Source organism: Polypterus senegalus, chromosome 5 (assembly GCF_016835505.1).
Source record: "Polypterus senegalus isolate Bchr_013 chromosome 5, ASM1683550v1, whole genome shotgun sequence".
NCBI classification, from domain to species: domain Eukaryota; kingdom Metazoa; phylum Chordata; class Cladistia; order Polypteriformes; family Polypteridae; genus Polypterus; species Polypterus senegalus.
This window is the reverse complement of record NC_053158.1, coordinates 88,687,624-88,709,654: the sequence shown is the minus strand read 5'-3', so window position 1 is coordinate 88,709,654 and position 22,031 is coordinate 88,687,624. Positions and strand designations below refer to the sequence as shown.

Here is a 22,031-nt window from a genome sequence, read left to right as displayed (position 1 = left end):
GACCTTTGTCCTTTTGCATAGATATCGGGAGCGCCACACACCTCTTTCCAGCGAGCTCATGAACCCCCATGCCCTCCCAATCCGTCTACTGACTTCACAGGAAGAGTCACCAGAGACATGAATGTCACTGCCAAGATAAGTAAACCTCTCAACAAGGTCAACACTCTGTCCGCAAACAGACACACTGCTGATGGCTGTGCCCAAGAGGTCACTAAAGGCCAGGATCTTGGTTTTTATCCAGGGCACTCGCAAGCCCAGACACTCAGACTCCTCTCTCAGTCAGACTCCTCGCTCAGTCTCTCGAGCGCTCCGATCAGAGCCTCCATTGACTCTGCGAAGATTACAGCATCATCAGTAAAATCAAGATCTGTGAACCTTTCTTCACTAACAGATGCCCCACATCCACTGGACCCCATGACCTTGCCCAGCACACAGTCCATACAGGCATTGAACAGAGAAGGAGCAAGAACACACCCCTGGCGAACCCCACAATCAACTGGGAAAAACGCAGAGGTCTTTTGTTATTTCATTAATTAATTAATTTAATTCGGTATTATTTCACCGAGTAATAATTTCTGTTTGTTTGCGCTAATGCAATCTTTACTATCATTTTTTTGAGACTTTCAAATTTTAGTACTTTCATTATCTCTAACCTGCTCTGCATGTGTATCGTGCCAGCATTTTTTAATTGTTTACAACGTTATACTTTGTCATTTACTCTTTCTCTATTATTTCCATCCACATCTTGTCCCAGGCTAAAAACTCTTGTCTCATCCCAGGATTTTTTTACATAATAGAGAGATAATATAGTATATAAATAAATGAATACATACATAGTATATAATACATGATATTAAGCAAGTGGAGCACTGACATATGCATGTCAAACAAATGCAACAACAAAACCAAAGACAAATGTGCAGTGAGAAATGCATGCAGCAAGAATTGTGTGGTGACAAACGTGCTCAGGAAAAATGTGTGCAGTGATAAATGCATGCAGCTGCTTTATCTATCTTGTACATTCACTAAGAAATCTGATTTAGACAACACTTACAGCAATGAGTAAAAGGTTATCTTGCATATTAAAATGTTATTAGCTCTAAGATTTTTGCCTTGTAATGACATGATCTCTACTTTTGATAAGTGTGTAGGTACTTTTCCTCCTAGCTAGCTAGAGATGTCCAAAATGGGCAATAAACCAGTTGATCTGGTATATTAGACAAAATATTTTTGCTCAAATTTAGTGGAAACTTAAACATATCTTATCACAGAATGTGCAAATGCGTTCATGCATAAGTGAAATGTGATTTTAGGTTGATGAAGTCGTGTCTTAATGTCGATGTCTTTGTATATGTACTTGTATTTGGACTGCATGTTGTAAATGAGCCTACACCATAGAAGACTAGCCACACCAAATTAAATGCAATCTAACGTGTAAAATGCATTAATTTTGGCATGAATTTTTACTATCTCTTGATGTTTATTGAATGCGTAGAGTCATGATTAGATTACCTTTTCCCAAACAGTTGACAAACCTTGCCTTTGCCCCAAACATTTGATTCTTCAATTGATGTAATTAAGTTTTTGCACAATGAATACATGTTCATTGAAGGAAAGGCAATTAGATCCATGCATGATGCATTGAAAATAATGAATCATTTGGTTGATTAAGTTTTAATTACAACACTCAAAAATCGTGCTAAAATTAAATCCATAATATGAATATGCATTGGACATTAATGTATTTCATTGGATTCCATTTAATTTTGACATACATAGTTTTCCATACTAATCCTTTAAGAAAATCGTCTAAGGTTATGTACTTTCCAAAAGGATTGGTGAGTTTATGCTGGTTTCAGCCCCCCGCATCTCCGCATTAGATTAAAGGCTTTTGATAATATACTGTGTTTAAAGCTGCTGACTTGAAGCAGGGAGAGATAACAGGAAAAAGCCTTAATTTGACCAGTGTTTATTCAATGAGAGTATATAGTAATTGGGTGAGAAAGAGGCTACATTTTCATTGGTTCCAGCTGGAGAATTTTAATTAATTATAATGTGATATGGATTTTGGCCTTGCCACTTACTCCTACATCCAAATAAAGGTATGTTAAGATTAATCACTGTCTACAAACATTACTACCAGCATTTGGACAAGTGCAACTTTTACAGTTGTTGTGAGGGATTGTACATAATGTAGTGCAATAAATGGCACAGTATAGCTTCTTTGTTTATAGTGTTTCCGTTTGCATAGTATGTATCATCACCGTTTACTACCCTTTATCTTATTTTTATTAAAATATATTTCTTTCTAGTAAATAAAACTAAACCCAAAATGGTTTACTAAGTGCACATATTTGTCACGTTGCGCAATTTTACTCAACGCAAATTTGTCAACACTCTTTTATCATTAATGCTTTTGTTGCACCTCCAAATCCTTTTTATATTTAAGGATGTGCTAATTTGTATGCCACATTCTTACAAAGAAGTGTGTTCACTTTTGCGATGAGACTAAGCAGAGTGATTAGAGGACACTTTTTTTTAACTGGAATTTTTTTATTTCATTTCTTCATTACTGGTGCTTGTTAAATGGGTGTTAGTAGTTATGAGTCCTTTTGGTTTACCTCCGGAAACAATGAAGGTAAATTATCATTGTGAAAATAATTCCCTGTAGTTGTATCAAAAAGACCAAGAATTTTAGCAGAATAGAAAATAAGGGACGAACGTGCTTATGAAATAACAGAATCATTTATTGAATTAATCATTCAGTTGTTTAATAAAATGATAGAAACAGCTAACATAAATTGCATGCTAGCTATCTGACCATAACAATAGTGAACATCTGAAAGCTGTTGTTTTAAAATGTATTAAATCACAGTTAAAGAACCAGGTCATGTCATTTGAAATCGTATTCTAGTGTGTTTGTGTGTACTTTTTAACTGGCAACAGGATGCAAATAGAATTACCTGTTTATCAGTAAGTGTGTGCCTCCTCAAAAATGCTCATTACAGCAGAAAGCAACTTGTGACATTATTGTTATCTTTGCACTTTAAGTTGTTTTTTTTTCTCTAATTATTCAATGATTCTGCCATTGATTTACAGTAACAGAAGCCTTAACCACAATGATATTGTACCATTATTAATTGCTTAGGAGTATTTATCATTATAATTTCATACAGTTTCTACTATAATTATTACTATGATTATTATCAATTGATTTATAACCAGGCTTAAATGTATGCTGATATTATGTTCAATAATATGAACTTCAAATTACTATTTTCACGCATCTTTATCTCCAATAATTATATCAGTTTTTGATGGAACTAAGCTTTTTCTTTTTAAAAGCTGTTATCTCTGAAATACAAGCATTCAAATTCTAGAAAATTAGGGCATTATTATACTGTAAATTAGCAAACGCTAAGGTCTAACATAAAGGGATTTCAGTATTCAAGCATTAGAATAAAAAAAAAAAACAGATTGGTAACAGGATTTGGAGGCATTCCATTCTATAATTTAAAGTATTATCTGCTCTTTTCTATCTATCAATTATAAAGCAGAATGGCCATCCTGCTGTCTAGTCAAGTGATATGGTTTGTAACAGAAGAGTTTTTACTGAAGATTAAAACTGAATAGAAACTTGAAAAGCAATTTGCATTTTAGTTTTTGAATGATGTAGAGTTTGAACAATTTAACCTTTCCATTCTCATGTCTAGCTATATTAGTTTCTATTTATTCTATTGTATCAACTTCCACTTCATTATTCTACTGGCATTTCTAAGTAAGGTAACAAATTTGTCTTAATAACAGACACGAGACAAACACGCACAAATCCCTATAAAAATATAAATTACTGTATATGCTTGATTTGGAAAAAAAGATTATACCTATTTTACAAAACTCATTTTTGACTGGTAAGTCTGAATTTTTTTCTATAAATTTCGAGAAATTTATGCTGAAAGTTTAATCACAAAAATCTAGCTACTGAACTCATTCCATTGAGGGTTGCAGTGGGTGTGGGTGTTTGTTACTTGCTTTTAATTGGAGCTGTTGTCTTAATTAAGTATTATTTATTGCATTTGACTTCTGTTGTGTCATTACATAATGCAATTATAATATTTACCTTTTATAGGAATTCCAAAAAATAGGCTTACATTTCCAGATCTTGAAGGCTTTTTTTTTTCTTTTCTTATGTTACCTGATGTCTGGGTAGCATGGCCTGATATCAGACAGGATACCTCTACTGTCACCTTTAGTCTAGAAGAGTTACAATGGCTTGATCTGTGCCCTTGCACACTTTCTCTTAGTCAAAGATAAAGGTGAAAAAGTAACATTTGTTTGTGGTTCACTCACTCAGACAGACAGTCAGACATTATTTCTCCCGAGGGAAAAATTTGTCGTGCTATGTATGCACAATATTATTCTCAGGATTTCTGTTTAAAATTTTCTTCCACAGTGTAATGTAATCCTGTCAGGTTCATTAGTAACTTTAAATTACTCTGCTTTGAGTTAGTATGTCTGCATAACTTTATCTTATCTAGCTTAATCTCCAACACCATCTCAGTCCGGTAGCTTCAGGCTGACTGTTATTTCCATGAAACCAAAGAACTGAAAGAAGTATGCAAGGACAGCATTATGCTACATTCTCCAATTCAAGAGTCCACTTTAAAACTTGCGTACAAAATATTTCCAGACTAGTATAATATAATTGGCGTCATGATGGCTGGAACCTATGCTAGCAGCATCTGGTACAAAGCAGAACCAACCATGGGTGGATAACAATACATCCCCCTTACTATTCTGTAGTTAACTATCAATTAGAAGGGTATTCATATAAAATGTCCAACTATATAATTTATACTTTCCATATCTTCTACAGTAGAGGATGTGGAACATGCCATGATAATGCTATGCTTTATATTAAGTGAGATATTAGTAAGTAAGAAGTAAGAGAGTTTTTGTCTTAAAGATTACCTGTCGGTTGTATTGACCTCTGTGTTAATAAAGACATCTGAACATTTTATTAGTCAGTATCTCGAAGCTGTCACTGATTCCCTCCTCAACCCATGATAGTTTGCTTACTGTGCCAATAGGTCAGCTAAGAATGAAGAATGAACGGCTCTCCACTACTACTTGTAGCATTTACCTCTCTGGGTAATTATGCTAGCATTTTGGATTTCAGTTCAGAATTTAACCCAGTCATACTAGGGCCTTTCTGTGACTAACTTCTCGGTATGAACTTGGACTATTGCACACCTCTCTGAAACTCAGACTTTTTGAGAACTCAATTTCAGATGGTAAACGTGGACAAATATCCATCAGTGTCGGTGACCCTGAGCACAGTGTTTCCTCTGTTTTATGCCTCCTCTACCTTTCTCTATTTACACCTATGAAGGCACATCTAGTAATCCATTTGTAAAACTGCCAATGACACCATCACGATTGCAGATGAGGTGCCATATTGGAAGGAAGTGGCTTAACCTGTCCCAATCAGTGCCAGTTCAGTTTTATACAGCACTTATTTAAAGCATGCTCACATACTCCTTAACTGTTTGGTATGGCAATGGATTTGCTCATTTGAAACATAAACTGCAGAAAGGATTATAGGCCGGAAGCTAAGTCATTAAAACTAAGAACCACTTTGCAAACAGTTTCTTTCCTGACCAGGTCTCTCTGGTTGAAAGGACTGATTCAGCTGTTTCTCTCCGGTCTTCAGTTATCTCCATTAAACCTACATTTTTACTGTTTTATAAAGTCTTACTCTGTATATTACATATTGTGCTTGTTTTTTGGTATATCTAGTGTAGCATTAGTATAAAGTTCTGGCAAATTTCCCACTAATAAAGTTCAAAGGTCAGATTCATGTTTCTGGCTATCGAAACATCCGCTCTTTTAATATTATACCATGTTGTCTTGTAATTGTAAGTTTTAGGGTGTGTGGAATCAGAACAAAATAAAAAATTATCAATTGTGACAGATAGGGGGTGCTGTCGTCCCTTTGAACCCTCAGACTAGACGCCAGACACCAGATAAAAGTCCAAAATTTTGACTTTATTAATGCAATAATGTGCACAAAGCACCCTCCACTCCACAATACTTATAAACACAATAACAATAATCAGTAATCCAATAATCCTCCACTCCCAGACGCGTTGTTCCCTTTTTCCCAACTCAGCTCATTTGTCTGGGATCTCCTACAGTCTTTTATAGTCCATGACTTTATTTCATCCGTCCTAGTGACATGGAAGTACTTCCGGGCTATATGGAAAATAAACGTCTCTATGTCTCCCTGCAGCGTCACCTGGCGGCCCTAACCTTATCCAGCAAGGTTGTGCACTAAAACTCCATAGTCTATGATGCCCTGCTGGAATTTAGGGCATCTCCATGTCACAGGGAGGGCTCCCTCTGGCGGCCTGGGGGTATTGGCGGGGATTTATGGCCGGCCATAGTCCACACAATGTATCAATGTGCAAAGCCAGGTCCAAGTGCTAAAATACCTAAATACATAATATGTTTTTGGTTTCACTTTAATGAAATAAAGGGTGGAACAAACTCCAAATGGCAAGTTCAGTCAGCCAACAAAACCTCTTTATATGTAGATTGTATCACACACTTTGCTTAGCAAATTTTTCAGTATGTTATCAAAAGTAAAAAAGGGTGGCACAGAAGTCATTGCTCCTGCCTCATAGACCTAGTGTTCTGGGATTAAAACCTGCATCTGCTAAGTATGTATGTCTTGGGAACTGCAGGTCTGACATTGTGGTCAGCAACATTGGAGCGTCGCAGGGGACTGTATTTTCTCCGGTCCTGTTCAGCCTATATACATCGGACTTCCAATGCAACTCGGAGTCCTGCCACGTGCAAAAGTTCGCTTATGACACTGCTATCGTTGGCTGCATCAGGAGTGGGCAGGAGGAGGAGTATAGGAACCTTATCAAGGACTTTGTTAAATGGTGCAACTCAAACCATTTTAGGAGACCCAGGCCCCTCCTGGACCCCATGATTATCAGAGGCGACTGTGTGCAGAGGGTACAAACATATAAATACCTGGGAGTGCAGCTGGATGATAAATTGGACTGGACTGCCAATACTGATGCTCTGTGCAAGAGAGGACCGAGCCGACTATACTTCCTTAGAAGACTGGCGTCCTTCAACATCTGCAATAAGATGCTGCAGATGTTTTATCAGACGGTTGTGGCGAGTGCCCTCTTCTACGTGGTGGTGTGCTGGGGAGGCAGCATAAAGAAGAAGGACACCTCATGCCTGGACAAACTGATGAGGAAGGCAGGCTCTATTGTAGGCTTGCAGCTGGAAAGTTTGACATCTGTGGCAGAGCGAAGGGCACTGAGCAGGCTCCTGTCAATCATGGAGAATCCACTGCATCCACTGAACAGTATCATCTCCAGACAGAGGTGCAGCTTCAGCGACAGACTGCTGTCACTGTCCTGCTCCACTGACAGATTGAGAAGGTTGTTCCTCCCCCACACTATGCGACTCTTCAGTTCAACCCAGGGGGGTAAACGTTAACATTATACAGAGTTATTGTCTGTTTTACCTGCATTTTTATCACTCTTTAATTTAATATTGTTTTTTATCAGTTTGCTGCTGCTGGAGTATGTGAATTTCCCCTTGGGATTAATAAAGTATCTATCTGCTGGCTTTCTATGTGGAGTTTGCATGTTCTTCCCAAGTCTTTCTCTCCAGGAACTCCTATTTTAAGTGTTAGATTGGCTGGTGATTCTAAACTGTCCCAGTAGTAGTGTGTGTGTGTGTGTTTGTGTGTGTATGTGTAATGGACTGGTATCCTGTCCAGGTCTGCTTTCAACCCAATGCTATTGGCTTGGTCCCCTGACCCTAAATTATATTAAAAATATGTGTGTTATTTGTATAGAGTTTTACTGCAATGGAACTTGCATCATAGTTGTGTCCCTTCATACTTAGTATTTGCAGTTTTATGGGTTCATGTTGAATTTGCAATTTTGACTTCATTCTATAAAAATGTGACAAGAACAAACAAATCACGCTTTGGTATTTTATGGTATTTTGTTTCGTATTTATTTGGTATTTTCTGTACACCCTGTTTCCTCCTCAGGGTTGAAACTAACACAAGATTATCACGTTAGCAGCGTGTGCAAAGCAGTCACCACCTGGTAGATACATTCAGACACACACCCATTACAGGCATCAGAAAGCCAAATGTGAGAAAACTGGAGTAGCTAAAGCAAAGAAAAACGGAAATTAGGAGGACATGGAAACTCCACATAGGCAGTGACCTTACTGGGAGGAGAACGTCTTGAAACTGAGGCTGCAACACAAACTGTTGGTCCAATGTGCTTGTTTTCCTTTATTGTTGCACTTGTTATCTATACTCTCATAATAATTTACTACAGTGTTTAGAATAAAAAATAATTTGAGTAGTAAAAGAAAATGTCAGTGCCTATAGGTTTGTGCAAATATTGTCTGCACTCTCACTTTAATCTTGTTTTGTCAAAATATATGTTTAGTCACCTTAGCCACTCTTCATAAATCATTTAATTTAGATTGAGGATTACTTCTGTTTTAATATGAAACATGGAGGGAAAAACTGAACATGTTATCTGTGGTCTGGTCTGCCTAATGCACTGCGTAGCTTCACCTCCTGTGATTTATATTCTTACTAGAGCTGTAACTTAGAATTATGTTTGACCTAGATAGACTTGTTAACAGGCTCAGTAGTTATAGGATGCTGCAGTCACTAATCATGCCACCTAGGAACTGTTTTTCTTTAGACCATGAAATGCTTGACCTGCAGCATAGGAAAAGCACTGACCGGTAATTCCTCATGCCAGTCAATGTTAAAATTGTAAAATAACCAGATTACAGTGAATGGATTGCAGCCATCCGTTCATTTTCAGAACCTGCATTTTCCATTACAGTGTTGTAAGTAACCCACCTATGTCCAGTTGTATTAAATAAATTCCATATTTTTTAGCTTAAATGTGCAGAAGGAAAATGTTGTTTTTTTGCAGGCTGTTAACTCCAATTTGCAAATCGTTTTTTGAGCATGCAGCATATAGCTGTGGTTAGCCCCGGTACCTAACAGCTCTTGGAATCCAATTTTGTTTCCCAGCCTGGCCTGTGACTGTCAAGAGTTTGCAGTGTCTTCTCATGCTTATGTGTTTTGTTTTTTTCAAGGTGTCTTCATTTTCTCAAATTCCTCTAAGAAATACATACTACTTTAGTTGAAATCTCTAAATTACCTCATTGATTAATTAACCATCTGAATGGTGGAATGCTGTCCCATCCGGAGTTGGTCTCTATCTTTTGTCCAGTGTTACCAAGACAGTCTCAGAGTCCCTGCATTCTGCAACAGACAAGGTGGTTTCAAAAGATTGGATGGATGGAATTTTAAACAGTCTTTAATGAGAAATGCAGCATTAGTGTTTTAGAAATTATGCAAAACTAGGGAAATCACATGAATGATGTCACGAGCGTGGATGCATGAAGCAGTGCCTCTCCTCAACAATGATTCATTTATTTTTTCTGAGACAATCCCCAAAATAAGCTCTGTGAGACATTGCAAACAGTTTAGAATAAATAGTGGTTAGGAAACTAATTGTAAAAAACCTAGGGCAATTTTAATTGTGTTAATACATTCCCCTGTTTTATTGTTACCTTGGTCTAACTTGTAGTCATTTGGGTTCAGGGTAAACTTCAGAGCACCCCTTAAATCTGACAGCTGAGATAAGAATTAGTATTGTGCAATGAATCCATTACATTGAGCTGGGAAATATTACTCCCAATGAAGTGTGACATTAGCATTTCAGTTTACAGGATCACTTGTTTAGCTTCATATCTTTTGGATCTGGGGCTGAGCTTATGAATGTGATATCATATGCTGCTTTCTTGGATTGAAGTTACAACATATTTAATATGTGTTAAGTGACTTTTTCAGCTCTGTTAAATCACTTAGTTCTGACATCTGAACTGGTGTCACAGGCGGCACTTTAGGCAACAGAAAGGATACACAGGCTCAGAGGAACAAAGTGACTGCAGGCTTTCATTGTAATCAATCTATCAGTGACTTATGCAAGCCACTAATTTGCATAATTACATTACTTGTTGACCTGAATATGTACTCAAGAGTGTGGATGCAAAATTAATGTGCAGTGCAATATGTAGCAATATGCTCACTGCTGTTGTCACTTGACATGCAGAAGTATACATGTCATTTAATCTAAATGATGAAAACTAACACATTTTTTTAATTCATACTGCTGAGATTTTGTACCTCAAGTACAATGTAATAAATAAAAAGTATACTATCTGTTCAATATCATAACCATTTTCTTATAAATATTTCTCTTACAGTTTACCTCCAACCCTCACCACATACCACGCTGGCCATCCCCAAGGAGTGTTAGGGTGGTGGCATTAAAAAACTAATCACAGAAAGGTTTATAATAACTCTGAGCATCAATACTGTGAATTGATTGGTTAACCTCCACTGTGCAAATTGTATGTCATCACACTTTTAAAAAATTGCAATAAAGTGGTTGATATATGACTTTTTTGCAAACTAGAAGTATGGTGATGAAAACCTTGTACAACAGAGTACCCGTACAGGTGAAAGTGGACTATGAACAAATGTCTATAAAAACACAAAGAATGTCCAATTAACAGTGATTATAATGGAAAAAATTCTTTAGTTCAGGTTTCCATTATAAAGTAGCGATTAACATTTTAAAGATTTAAATAACTATGCTATTAACAATAATAAACTAGCATTAAACATAAAAACACCTTTGACATATGTCACTGGCCTTCATTCACTGATTTATACCATGTTAAAAATGGTTTTGGAGGGCATTTTGAGAAAAAGAACTCTGACTCACTTTTCATAGTAACTAATACTGAACACAAAGGGATTCACAAAACAAAACATTCATCACCCAGCAGTACAGGATGAAAATCCAGTTATATGTTTTCCAAATAATGGTGAATGTGACTGTGCTGTGCCTGGAGGAAGTTCGCTGTGCTGTGCTGCTACAGACATCGCGTTTGATGACTATTCTATATAAAGAAAGAAAAGATGTTCAGAAACTTTAACAATTGATATCAGGAACACAAAATAGCAAGAAAGACTAATTACCTTATTGGGAGCACTCTATCTTCTTGTAACTCAGAAGTTAGAGCTTTTTATATATTTTTAAAATCACATAGGCTTGTTACTCAAATTGCATCGGTGCCATACAGATTTGCCCTGTTTTTCTCAGTGGACCTTAAAAGTTTGCAGCTGGAAAGAACACATTCTATTCTTTAAGAAAACAAATACTCATTAAAGGGGCAGCACGGTGGCACAGTGGTAGCGCTGCTGCCTCGCAGTTAGGAGACCCGGGTTCGCTTCCCAGGTCCTCCCTGCGTGGAGTTTGCATGTTCTCCCGTGTTCGCGTGGTTTCCTCCGGGTACTCTGGTTTCCTCCCACAGTCCTCCCACACAATTGTGCTTGGTGTGTGGGTGTGTTTGTGTGTGTCCTGCAGTGGGTTGGCACCCTGCCCAGGATTAGTTCCTGCCTTGTGCCCTGTGTTGGCTGGGATTGGCTCCAGCAGACCCCGTGACCCTGTGTTCAGATTCAGCGGGTTGGATAATGGATACTCATTAAAATTAACAGATTTTTCCTGGAATTTTCTGTTACTAGACAGTGCTTCTGTTACTAGACAGTGCTTCTGGGTAGCCAATGAAAGAATGCAGCAACACAAAAAACTCTGGGTATTTGAAATTGGTTTATAAATGCTCTTTGTGTATTAAGAAATGGTGAACCTCCAGGGAACTGCAACCCACCTAATGACTCCTTTCCCTTAAGGATTTATTTTTATACATTTTGTCTATCTTAGTATATATTGTTCAACCATTCCTCTCCCTTTCTCTATGAGGTTGTTGATGAAAACATCAGGCAAATGTCCATATATATATGGGCAAGTTTTCTGATGATACCACTGTAATAGGTCTGATCAGCGAGGACGATGAGACGGCCTACAGGGAGGAGGTCAGACTCCTGACAGAATGGTGTCAGGACAATAACCTCACCCTCAACATTAGCAATACTAAGGAGATGGTTGTTTATTTCTGCAAACAGGCAACAGAGCACAGCCTCATCTACATCGGAGGTGAGGCTGTGGAGCAGGTCAGCAGCTTTAGGTTCCTCGGAGTCACCCTTACTGATGACCTTAAATTGTCAAGTCACACTGCAGCAGTAGTCAAGAAAGCCCAACAACACCTCTACTTCCTCAGGAGACTGAATAAGGCCTGGATGTCCCCCACAACCCTATGCAGATTCTACAGGTGTACTGTGGAATCCATCCTGAAAGGATGCATCACATCCTGGTACAGCAACTGCTTAGTTCAGGACTGCAGAGCTCTGCAGCGTGTGGTGAACACAGCACAGCAGATCACGGGCATACAGCTCCCTGCGATCTATGACATCCACACTACACGCTGTCTCAGGAAAGTGAACCGTATCAGGTGGGACCCAAGCCACCCTGCACTGTCACTTTTCACCCTCCTCTCATCTGGGAAGCGACTACAGTCCATTCGGATGTGCACCTCCAGGTTCAGGAACAGTTTCTACCCAACTGCAATCAGACTCATGAACAATCAGTATCCTCCACTGCTACCTGCATATATACTTCTGCCACTGTTTCTATTTATTCCTAGGATTCTGGTTTTATTTATTTACTTATTTATATTCATTTATTTATTGTGGGTTTTTTTGTCTATATTCACTGTCTGTGGGTTGACATGCAAGCAAGAATTTCATTGTATATATATATAGTATATGTATATACTGTGTATGTGTGTATATATATATATGTGTGTGTATATATATATATATACACACATATATATATAAATATAGGGTGTTCAATGTGGAAGCATGCTTATTGCTTGTTAATGTGCAAGTGCGATCTGCTCAACTGTTACTCACTGATGCTATGTGGGTTGTGAGGTAACACCTGCACCCACAAAATATAGAGGAGACCTGGAGCAGAATGAAAAAGAGGAAGAAAATGAGAAAGCATTGAGAGGAAAACCTAGGTGGCAGAAAATCAAGGAAGAGATTGGTTGGAGTCAAGAGGAGTAAGATCAGGAGTGTGAGCAGGAGCAGAGGCCAAGGAGGTATGGCAATCGAGAAGTGGTCCTGTGTTGAGTGAGAGGAACTTTTTTCTTGTGGTCCGGTCACTCCTGCTGACCATCCAGGGAGCAGGAGTGACCACAAGGCTTTGAGGGATGATCCTTGGATGGTTGTAGAAAGATGAAGCTGTGATGACTGGCTGAGGTGGCCGGGTTGAAAGCCATTTTAATGTTAGATCGTTTATGCCAGTGTTGGGCGAAGACAGGAAGTACAGAGGCTGACAAATAGGAGGCCTGATTTTATCTCAAGGTTTTATAGCTGTTTTTAACATTATTTTCAGTTTATTTATTGGACTGATTTTATCTCCCATGGTGAACATTTGTTTTATGGACTATTTATTGATTTATTGAGAAGCCTCAGCAAAACACTTTTCTTTAAACACTGTTTGTTTGAGGATAAAAGCAGACACCAAACTTGCTTAATTATGTGTCCTCATTGCCCTAGCTATCCTGGTCATGACCATTGATATCTGGATGCAAGAAGATGCCAAGGCTGCTTAGCAACCAATGCATCAGAAAAGCTCTGTATACTTTATTCTTAGGTCCGATCTGAGCACTGGCTGCTTCTTCTTCTTTTTTTCTGGATAATGGTAGATTGGCATCAGAAATAATGATCTATTACTTCTGGATAGAGGTTCAAAATTTATTGATCTGTTTTGCTTATAATTAGCACACTTCTAGAATTTATTCTACATTTCTATATCTTTTAGACACAGTTCTGGTGATCCAGTTCTTTAAATATCCAATGGGTGTGATGTGTTATTTATATGTTGTGTTGTCTGGGCTAGTCTGATGGCCATAACTTTTCAACTGACTCTGGTGTTGGGGATGCTATGGGGATGTCTTCTGATTTATATATTTTATGCAAGACTTATGAGAACCCTATAAGAATATTAAGCTGTGTGTCTCTGTCTGTATACTTTGCTGATTATTCATTTGTATTCATATTTATTTACATTACACCTGCTGTATTATTAACCCCAATAATAGGGACATATAATATGTAAAATATTAAATGATTTATTTATGTACATAGGAATACAATTAAAGAAACAAAGGGACTTTGGAAAATAGTTCATTTTAGCTGCATTAATTATTCTTACTTCTGACAGGAATTTATGTGCTCCAAAAGCAGACATAATTTTGCTTGTGTAAAATTTTGCTGTTTCATAATAAATGAGCTTGTACCAAAATGGCTTAAGAAGAAGGTAATTACCAGTGAACAATCACAGTTGTAACTAATAATTATTTAGCTACTCCACTGTAGGAGAAATTATGATTGACAATTGTGCCTTTTTCTGCGGAATCAATTCACTTTTAGAAACAAATTAAATGGAATTATAGTTGTTAACAAGCATATTAAATATTCAGAGCAAGGTTCTGTGAGCACAACATCTTGAACACAGCTCTTGTTGTCCAGATTTCTGTAGGAAAGCACAACACACACTTGAGGGCATTTTAAATCCATCTTAGAAGTGCAGAAACTGTTATGGCAGATGTTAATTAAACCAGGAAATTCAATAAAAGGCAGAAATGAGCAGTGAAAATCTGTAGCTCCAGTGGTAGACTTGGATCAAGTGCCTCTGGAAAATAAGCCATACTCTCCTATTCCCAAAATGTCCTTTTAATAACAAATAAAATATCAACCCCTCCAGATATAGTTTAACTTTGACAGAATATTTTTTCTTTTTTGTATCTGTAATTATGCTTGATGCCAAAATAGTTTTCCTGACTAACCCAATTAGGCAGGCTACCTTTCGTTTCACACTTTTGCCATAATTTTAAAGAGTTCAGAATATACATAAGATGAACACTACTGTAATATAAATAATCTTATTTAATTTACTTCAATAAAGTATCAGTGAACAGTAGAAAAATATTACCTTTTATCTTACTGCATTAATTTTCTTGAGGCAGAGTAAATTGTTTAAAATACTGTATATGCTGATTACACATAAAGAATGTTTTTATATATGCACTGAGAGTAAAGATATAACTGAGTAGCAACAACTATATTTACTTACTATAAAAAATAAAGCTTAAATCTATATAGCAATTTTCTGAATTTTTTTTTCCATATCATTACAGGAACACTGAAAGAACCTGAAGAGAACAATTCTAGAAACCCCATTCGTGCGACAAGCTCATTTTAGGAAAAAAATGACATTTTTTCTGAGTAAGTTTTCAGATTCAAATAAATTAAGTATTCAGACTTAGTGATGTTTGACCCTGTTTTGTATTATTTAAATCCATTCCAGTACCAAATATCTTGTATGACATCCAAAATAAAATTGGCCAAGTGACCCCCATGACCCTGTAGTTAGGATATAGTGGGTTGGATGGATGGATGGAAAATTACAAATTCAATGTTTACCTGGTGAAAAGTCCAAAGGAGGCCTAGAAATAATTAAAAAGTAATGAGCTTGAAGTAATGGAGGACTAGTAAAAGTAAGGAGCAGGCATATAAAACTTAAAACCAGTATAATCATCTACTCTATTGTACTCTACTCTGTTGTGTCTCCTAACAGAAATGTTTCCGTACTTTAAAGAAATTATTTGTGCTAGCTGCATTTGGAAGCTACATAAATTCTGGAGATAGTTCTTGGGAGTACAAGCAGCAGAAATGAGCTTTTTCACCGGGCCACTGGGCTGACACTTGGTGAGAATGAGAATGAGAAACTCAGCAATTCAGGAGAGCTTCAGAGACTTCCCGTAGAGCTGCTCTGAGCACAATTCAAGACAGCATCAGAGTAGAATCATTTGTCCTCTAGAATAAGAGGAGCCAGTTAAGGTGGTTTGGGCAGGTTGTGAGGATGCCCGTCGGTGTGCGCTCTATTGGGTGAAGTACCTGCAACACACCCAGGAGGGATTATATTTCTTGGCTAGTTTAGGAATGTCTGGGAAGAGCTAGAAGAGCTAGGATCTTTGGCTGGGAAAAAGGAAGTCTGGGCTTACTTTCTTGGCCTGCTGATGAGAAGAAATGAAGAGACAGTTCCAAGGCACTTTTCTATCAAGTATGTAAAATATGTACTTGCTATCTGACTGTTTATTTCAGACTTAAGGGGTCTAAAAAAATGTTGTGATTAGTGTAGCTGTGTATGTCAATGGTTTCCAAAATTCTACAGCTTCATCTTGCATCATTCAGGCAATGTGTGACACATACATAAATAATTCCAGAGTCCATAATAATCCCAGAGTCCAAGTATCTTCATTTAAAAAGTTTTAGTAAAATTCATAGCAAAAATAAAGAAAAAAAAAAAATACAAAAAGGAAAAGTTTTTGATTAAGATGTTTACGTTTAAATGTTACATATCTTGCTTCATTTCTTTAAATTCTTATCATGGGCTTACAGGACGTAGGTCAGGGCATACAGTCAAAAAATGTATACCATTCCTCTATTTAAAAGCACATCTAATGCTCCTTGCTTCTGGAATAGACACTTTGTTCCAAACTGGCTAATTAACATTCTGTGGTTACAGATATAACTGAGAAAGATCTCTTACATGTTATCTTACAGGGGTATAAGATTATACCATTTTCTAAGTAACTGTGTGGAACTTGTATTCTATTCGAATAAAGCAAATGCTTATGTGAATTTTAACATAATGTTACATTTCTAAGATTGGCTGTTACAGTTGGAACAGTAGTTCCCAAAATTTTTATGGCTTAAACCTCAAGAAAACATTATGTTTCCACACCATACAAAAGTAATATCACACTAGAAGGTGAAGAAATCAAATTTAAAATCTTTGAACTACAAATTGAACCACATTTGGTTCTGCAGATGAACAAATAGAACTGAACAAAATAAGCTTTTTGAATAAAATTTTAATTAAATTGAGCAATCTGTCTTTTAAAATCTCAATAACCTAGTAAACGTGTCCCTTGTGAAGCTTAGATCCTAGTGCAAAGGATAATGTGGCACAAGGAAATGACACATAATCAACAATCGAGGGGTTTGTGGGATTGAAGTCCCCTGTGAAGAAATGGGTACCCGCGACGATAAACAATGTAACACAGCAGACAAGCTTTGTCTCCTGAAAACACTTGCATTGCAGTTACTGCTGCGCTACTGCCAGGACCGCCAGCAGGAGAGATAGGCTGAGTATAAGCAGTGTGTGTTGCATCTAATTCAGTCCCCCTTGTTCCCATCTGGCAAAAGTATCAATCAAATGTCAAAGTCATTGATGTTTCACAATCATAGCTTGCACAGAAATCAATATTAGACTTTGCCTTTCTTTACAAATTATTGCAAGGTCCAAATTCCATTCTTTTAAAAAAATTATTCACCATTCCGAATGCTCCACTCGCAGCAAGGAATCTGCAAGAATGTGCATTTCTCCAGCTCATTCACAGGTGGCAATTGTGCACGCAATCCTTGATTCTTTTTATATCATAGAACAGGAGCACTAACTAATAAATGACCTAGCAAATAGAAGCACTTTGCAAGGCAACTATTGCACCCCAAAAAATCAGACAAAGCACCTATCTTGATTTTGGTGATTTGCAACACAGCATTCCTCTTTGTAGCACCCCTGAACTACCATCTAAGACCCCCGTGGGTGCAGGCACTTCAGGTTGGGAACCCCAAGTTAGAATGATCTAAAAATGTTGCCCCTTTACCCCATCAGTGTTGGAGTAATCACATTATTGTTCTCCATTGGTAGCAGAAGTACTGTGTAAGAAAGCAGAGCATAAAAAAAAACTCTAAAAAGTTTTTTTAAGTATGCTTTTGTAAGTAACCAAATAAAAACTTCATCTTGTTCTCTTTTTGAAATGAAAATATTATACTGGCAACATATGATTCAGACCTGCAAAAAGGTGCTAGTCTATTGTAGGACACATTTGTGCACTCACACATGCAGAGTCAGTTTTGATTCACTAATTAACCTAAATTAAGCACCTTTTGGATGTGAGAGAAAAAGCAGAATTCCCAGTACAAAAATTCACACAGACAGAGGGAGAATATGCAAATTTCTCACAGGCAATAACCAGTTGGATTCACACGACTTATAAAGGAAAAGCGCTAACCAGCACACCTCCCTGGTCCTAACAAAACCCATTTATTTTTAAATAATGCAGTTTATTCAGTGCTCAGTAAACAATGCTTGAATGTGATCTTCAATGTAAATATCATCTCTCTCCTTATCCTGCACATAATTTTACCTGTAGCCGAATTTTCTCTTTGGCACTAGGAAAACCATGCTCTGCAAACCTTCACCAGGCTGTACCATGCAGAAATATTGCAAATGAGATTTCTCTGACAGTAATTACTACACTTTGCTTGTTCATGCTTTAATGAAATTACACAATGTACCCTCTCATATATTAATCCAAACAAATTTGTTAAATGTTACTGCCCATTATTTTGCTGCAGTTTTACCTCCTGGACTGCCTAGTAAATATAACTTAAATCAAATACATTATAAAATTCTCGAGGATCTGGAGCCTATCCTGGCTGCATTTTGCACAAATCAGAAATAAGCTCTTGGTGGGGCAGCAGCTCTTTAAAATGCATATACACACAACCACACTAATCCGCCTAACAACTGTATTTGATAGATAGATAGATCTGTATTTGTCCCCAAGGGGATATATGGCTTTTTACAGAAGCTCTTTAAATAAATGCATATATACAATAAAAGATCAACAAATAAATAAATATAGACACACACTTTGGTCTGAACACACACTGGAATTACTATAAAGCGAGAAAAATTAAAAAGAAAGAAAAGTTCTGACTTGGCTGTCACAGTTCCAGTGATGTATTATGCAGGCATATTGCTGTTGGTATAAAGGAGTCCCCAGTAGAGTTTCTTGACATGCCTCTGCTGAGTAAGTTGTTGTCTGAAAGTACTCAGTGTTAGTGTGTCCGAGAGTGGATGTTAGCATTGTTCATAATGGCACTCAGATTTGTTTTAATTCTCTCCTTTGCTAGTCAGCATATTAAAAAAAAAAAAAAAAAAAAAACTGTCCTCAAACACGCTGTTAACTCTATTCACCTCAGATGGTAAATCTGTGAGGGAGCACTTTGGGAGGGCTTGTTTCCTCACCTGTTTTATGCCCTTGCTATAACTGTTTGTAGAAGCATATTACAAAACCTAAGAAGATCTTCTGGTTCTCTCACACTATCTTGTGTAAGGACCCATGGGGAAGTGAAGACTTGAATAAGAGAGGGTGGGTGGGTTGACAATACAATGCTGCTGTAGAAGCAAGGATGAATGGAAAATGTGAGGTGTATATAGATTAACTGGAAATCATGCAGCTTGTCTAGCTATGTAGATGAAGGCATGATGAATCAACCTAGGACCAAGTTTTGAATATTATCCTGGCTCTAAATGCAATTTCTCAGGTATTTAATTTAACCTTCTTTCAATTGTTGGGAGCATCAAAGAAATCCAAAAGCAGTTATAGACTCAAAGAGGGATATTTAAGAACTGGAAAAAGTGACAATGAGCTGTTTGAAAAATGAATCTTTTATGTTTGAACCTTGGTGTACTCTGTGGTAGACTGGCAGCACATTAAGAATTTTCCCCAGGTTAGGATTCTGCTTTGCACTAATGCTGCTAGGAACAGTTCTGTGTCTGTTTTAATAGAATAAGTGGGTTTAAAAAAAGAAGCAATGCGCTGTCAGCAATATTTTATCAAAAATCAACTATATAGTATATACAAATGGAAATATAGAAGACCAAATTCACACTTTAATTTGTCAATTTTTAAATGAAGGAGACCAAATGATATCATTCAGTATTGTTGTACATTTATAACTAACAGTTCAGAGTAAATAGATTGAACAGGCGTTCATGAGTATTTCTCTTTGTTGTAATGTTGTCCCCAAAGGAGGAACTGACATATCATATGTAGTACATTCTTCACAGAAGCATTCAATAAAGGCGCGCACAAAAATGCAAGCTTCAAAAGGGCGACCTCAATTGGGCGCAGCGAATAAAGGCGCTCATAGATAATTTAGTTCAAATGGCTAATCTAATACATTTTCTGTAATAATTTTGTTGCGTTTGTCTTTATTTGCCGTGCCCAATTGAGGTCGCACTTTTGAAGCTCGTCTTTATTTACGCGCCCTTATTGAAGGATACCCATTCTTCACAATCACACTTATTTAATTGTGTACTTGTTGCAATCAATTTGTATTGAATATTTTTGTAGTTACTGCTTTTATAGTGGCATGCATATATGTATCACAAAATAATGTGTTTTATTATGTAGTGCATGTGCACAGTGCACAGTGGATTTGTTTCAGTGTATGAGCTTCATTACATAGTGTGTCAATTTCTGTATGTGTTTCACTATATAAATGTAAAGAATTATGTCCTAAACACCACCTGATATTTTTTCTCTTCATCCACTTGTGTTACTCATCCTTAGTGATTGTATGTAAAGAAAGTCGTAAGCAAAACATATACTTTATGTATTATATTATCTAGTTTCACTAAAAAATAACATCTTAATTCCAATAGGATCCAGCTGATATTGGAGTTTCAAGAGAAAGGGTATGGTTGAGTAAATAAATGAGTGAATGAGCAAGAAATTGATTTAGAGTAAATAAAAATTAATTTCTCTTCCCGGGTAGAAATAAGTGAATCATATATTGGTGGCAAGTAAATGGAAAAGAAAATGAATAGGCTGCCAAACTCTGAGCTTGTTGCAGAATATATTGAAGGAAGATAATGACCCTTTATTCAGTCATTTTCAGAAGCTTTGTAAGCACAGTAAAAATGCAATGAAAAGAGGCAGAAAAGGAAGCTTCTAAAAAGATACTGAAAGTATGATCCAAAGAATTCTCTCTGGCTGATGACCCTTCTACAAACTTTTCATTATCTTAAAGGCAAAAGGATGTTTAATCAGTTTCATATATTCTCTTTTAAATATACATTATTAGGTAACAAGAGGTAAAGAAATTTAAGAAATGGAGTTGCAATGGCAAAACCAATTAATTGCCTCTATGGCACTTGGAGCAGAGAAAGCACATGAAGCCAACACCAGTAACACCTTCAACAGCAGTCTTCAAGTTGGCCATCCAGAAGATTTCACAGGGATGTTCACAAGCATATACAGTAAAGAGGCCTGACGTGGTGAAGCAGGCAGCAGCGTTATGGTCAACAAGATCCTATGTATAGAGGGAAAAAACATGGGCAAGTGAGGCATAGTGCAACCTCTATATTCTTCAATGTTTTACCCTTTAAATTGGTCTCTGTAAAGTCTTCAGCATGACCACACATAGAACAATATCCATTTTAATATACAAGTTCATTATACCTCATTTGGATATCTTTATATAATGTATTATAATAATAATATTATAATGGCCCTAGTCTGGTTCAGGATTATGAATATTGTGAGGCGGTTCATAACTGGGATAGAGCTATAGAAGACACTGGTTAATCATACATGGGTAATAGCAATATGGGTTTCTATGTCAAAGTAATCATTTGTACCCTACCAAGAAGCAGTATGTTTTATGAGCAAGTGGGTTCCCGTAGAAGAATGAATCCTATATCATGGTTGGAAAAAATGTATACCTTGGGTGGAAACATGTTCAATCAAGACAACAGAGAGTATAATACCAGGTACTGGACAAGATTCCCTGGCATTAAAATAAAAGAAGGTGTTGACTTTCAGGCTTACTGTTGCTAGCCCCTAGGTATGTGTAGTGGCAAATATTCCACCTGTGCAAGTAAGAGAGTCTAAAGAGAGGTATACGGGTCCCCCGTGTGTTTATCTATCCCTGTGTCGTTTAATTTTCTTTGTATTTAGTGGCTTGTCATAGATTGTTTTGAGCACCCATGAGACAGAGAATGATACAAATCAAGTCCAGTTAAACAGAAAAGAAGATTGACTAAAAACGT

The 22,031-nt window shown here is 37.0% G+C and overlaps 1 protein-coding gene across 5 annotated transcripts in view; it reads left to right on the top strand.

Moving 5' to 3' along the window:
* The window catches only part of LOC120530413 (cadherin-12-like), an 802,688-nt gene that overhangs the window by 165,959 nt on the left and 614,698 nt on the right, over positions 1 to 22,031 (top strand). For 4 of the 5 annotated variants that reach the window (XM_039754905.1, XM_039754904.1, XM_039754906.1 and 1 more), the window contains one exon: positions 15,256 to 15,343. The exons of the other annotated variant lie outside the window; for it this stretch is intronic. The gene's annotated coding sequence lies outside the window, so the exon portion shown is untranslated. The remainder of the gene's footprint in view (positions 1 to 15,255; positions 15,344 to 22,031) is intronic. 5 annotated transcript variants of the gene reach the window in all.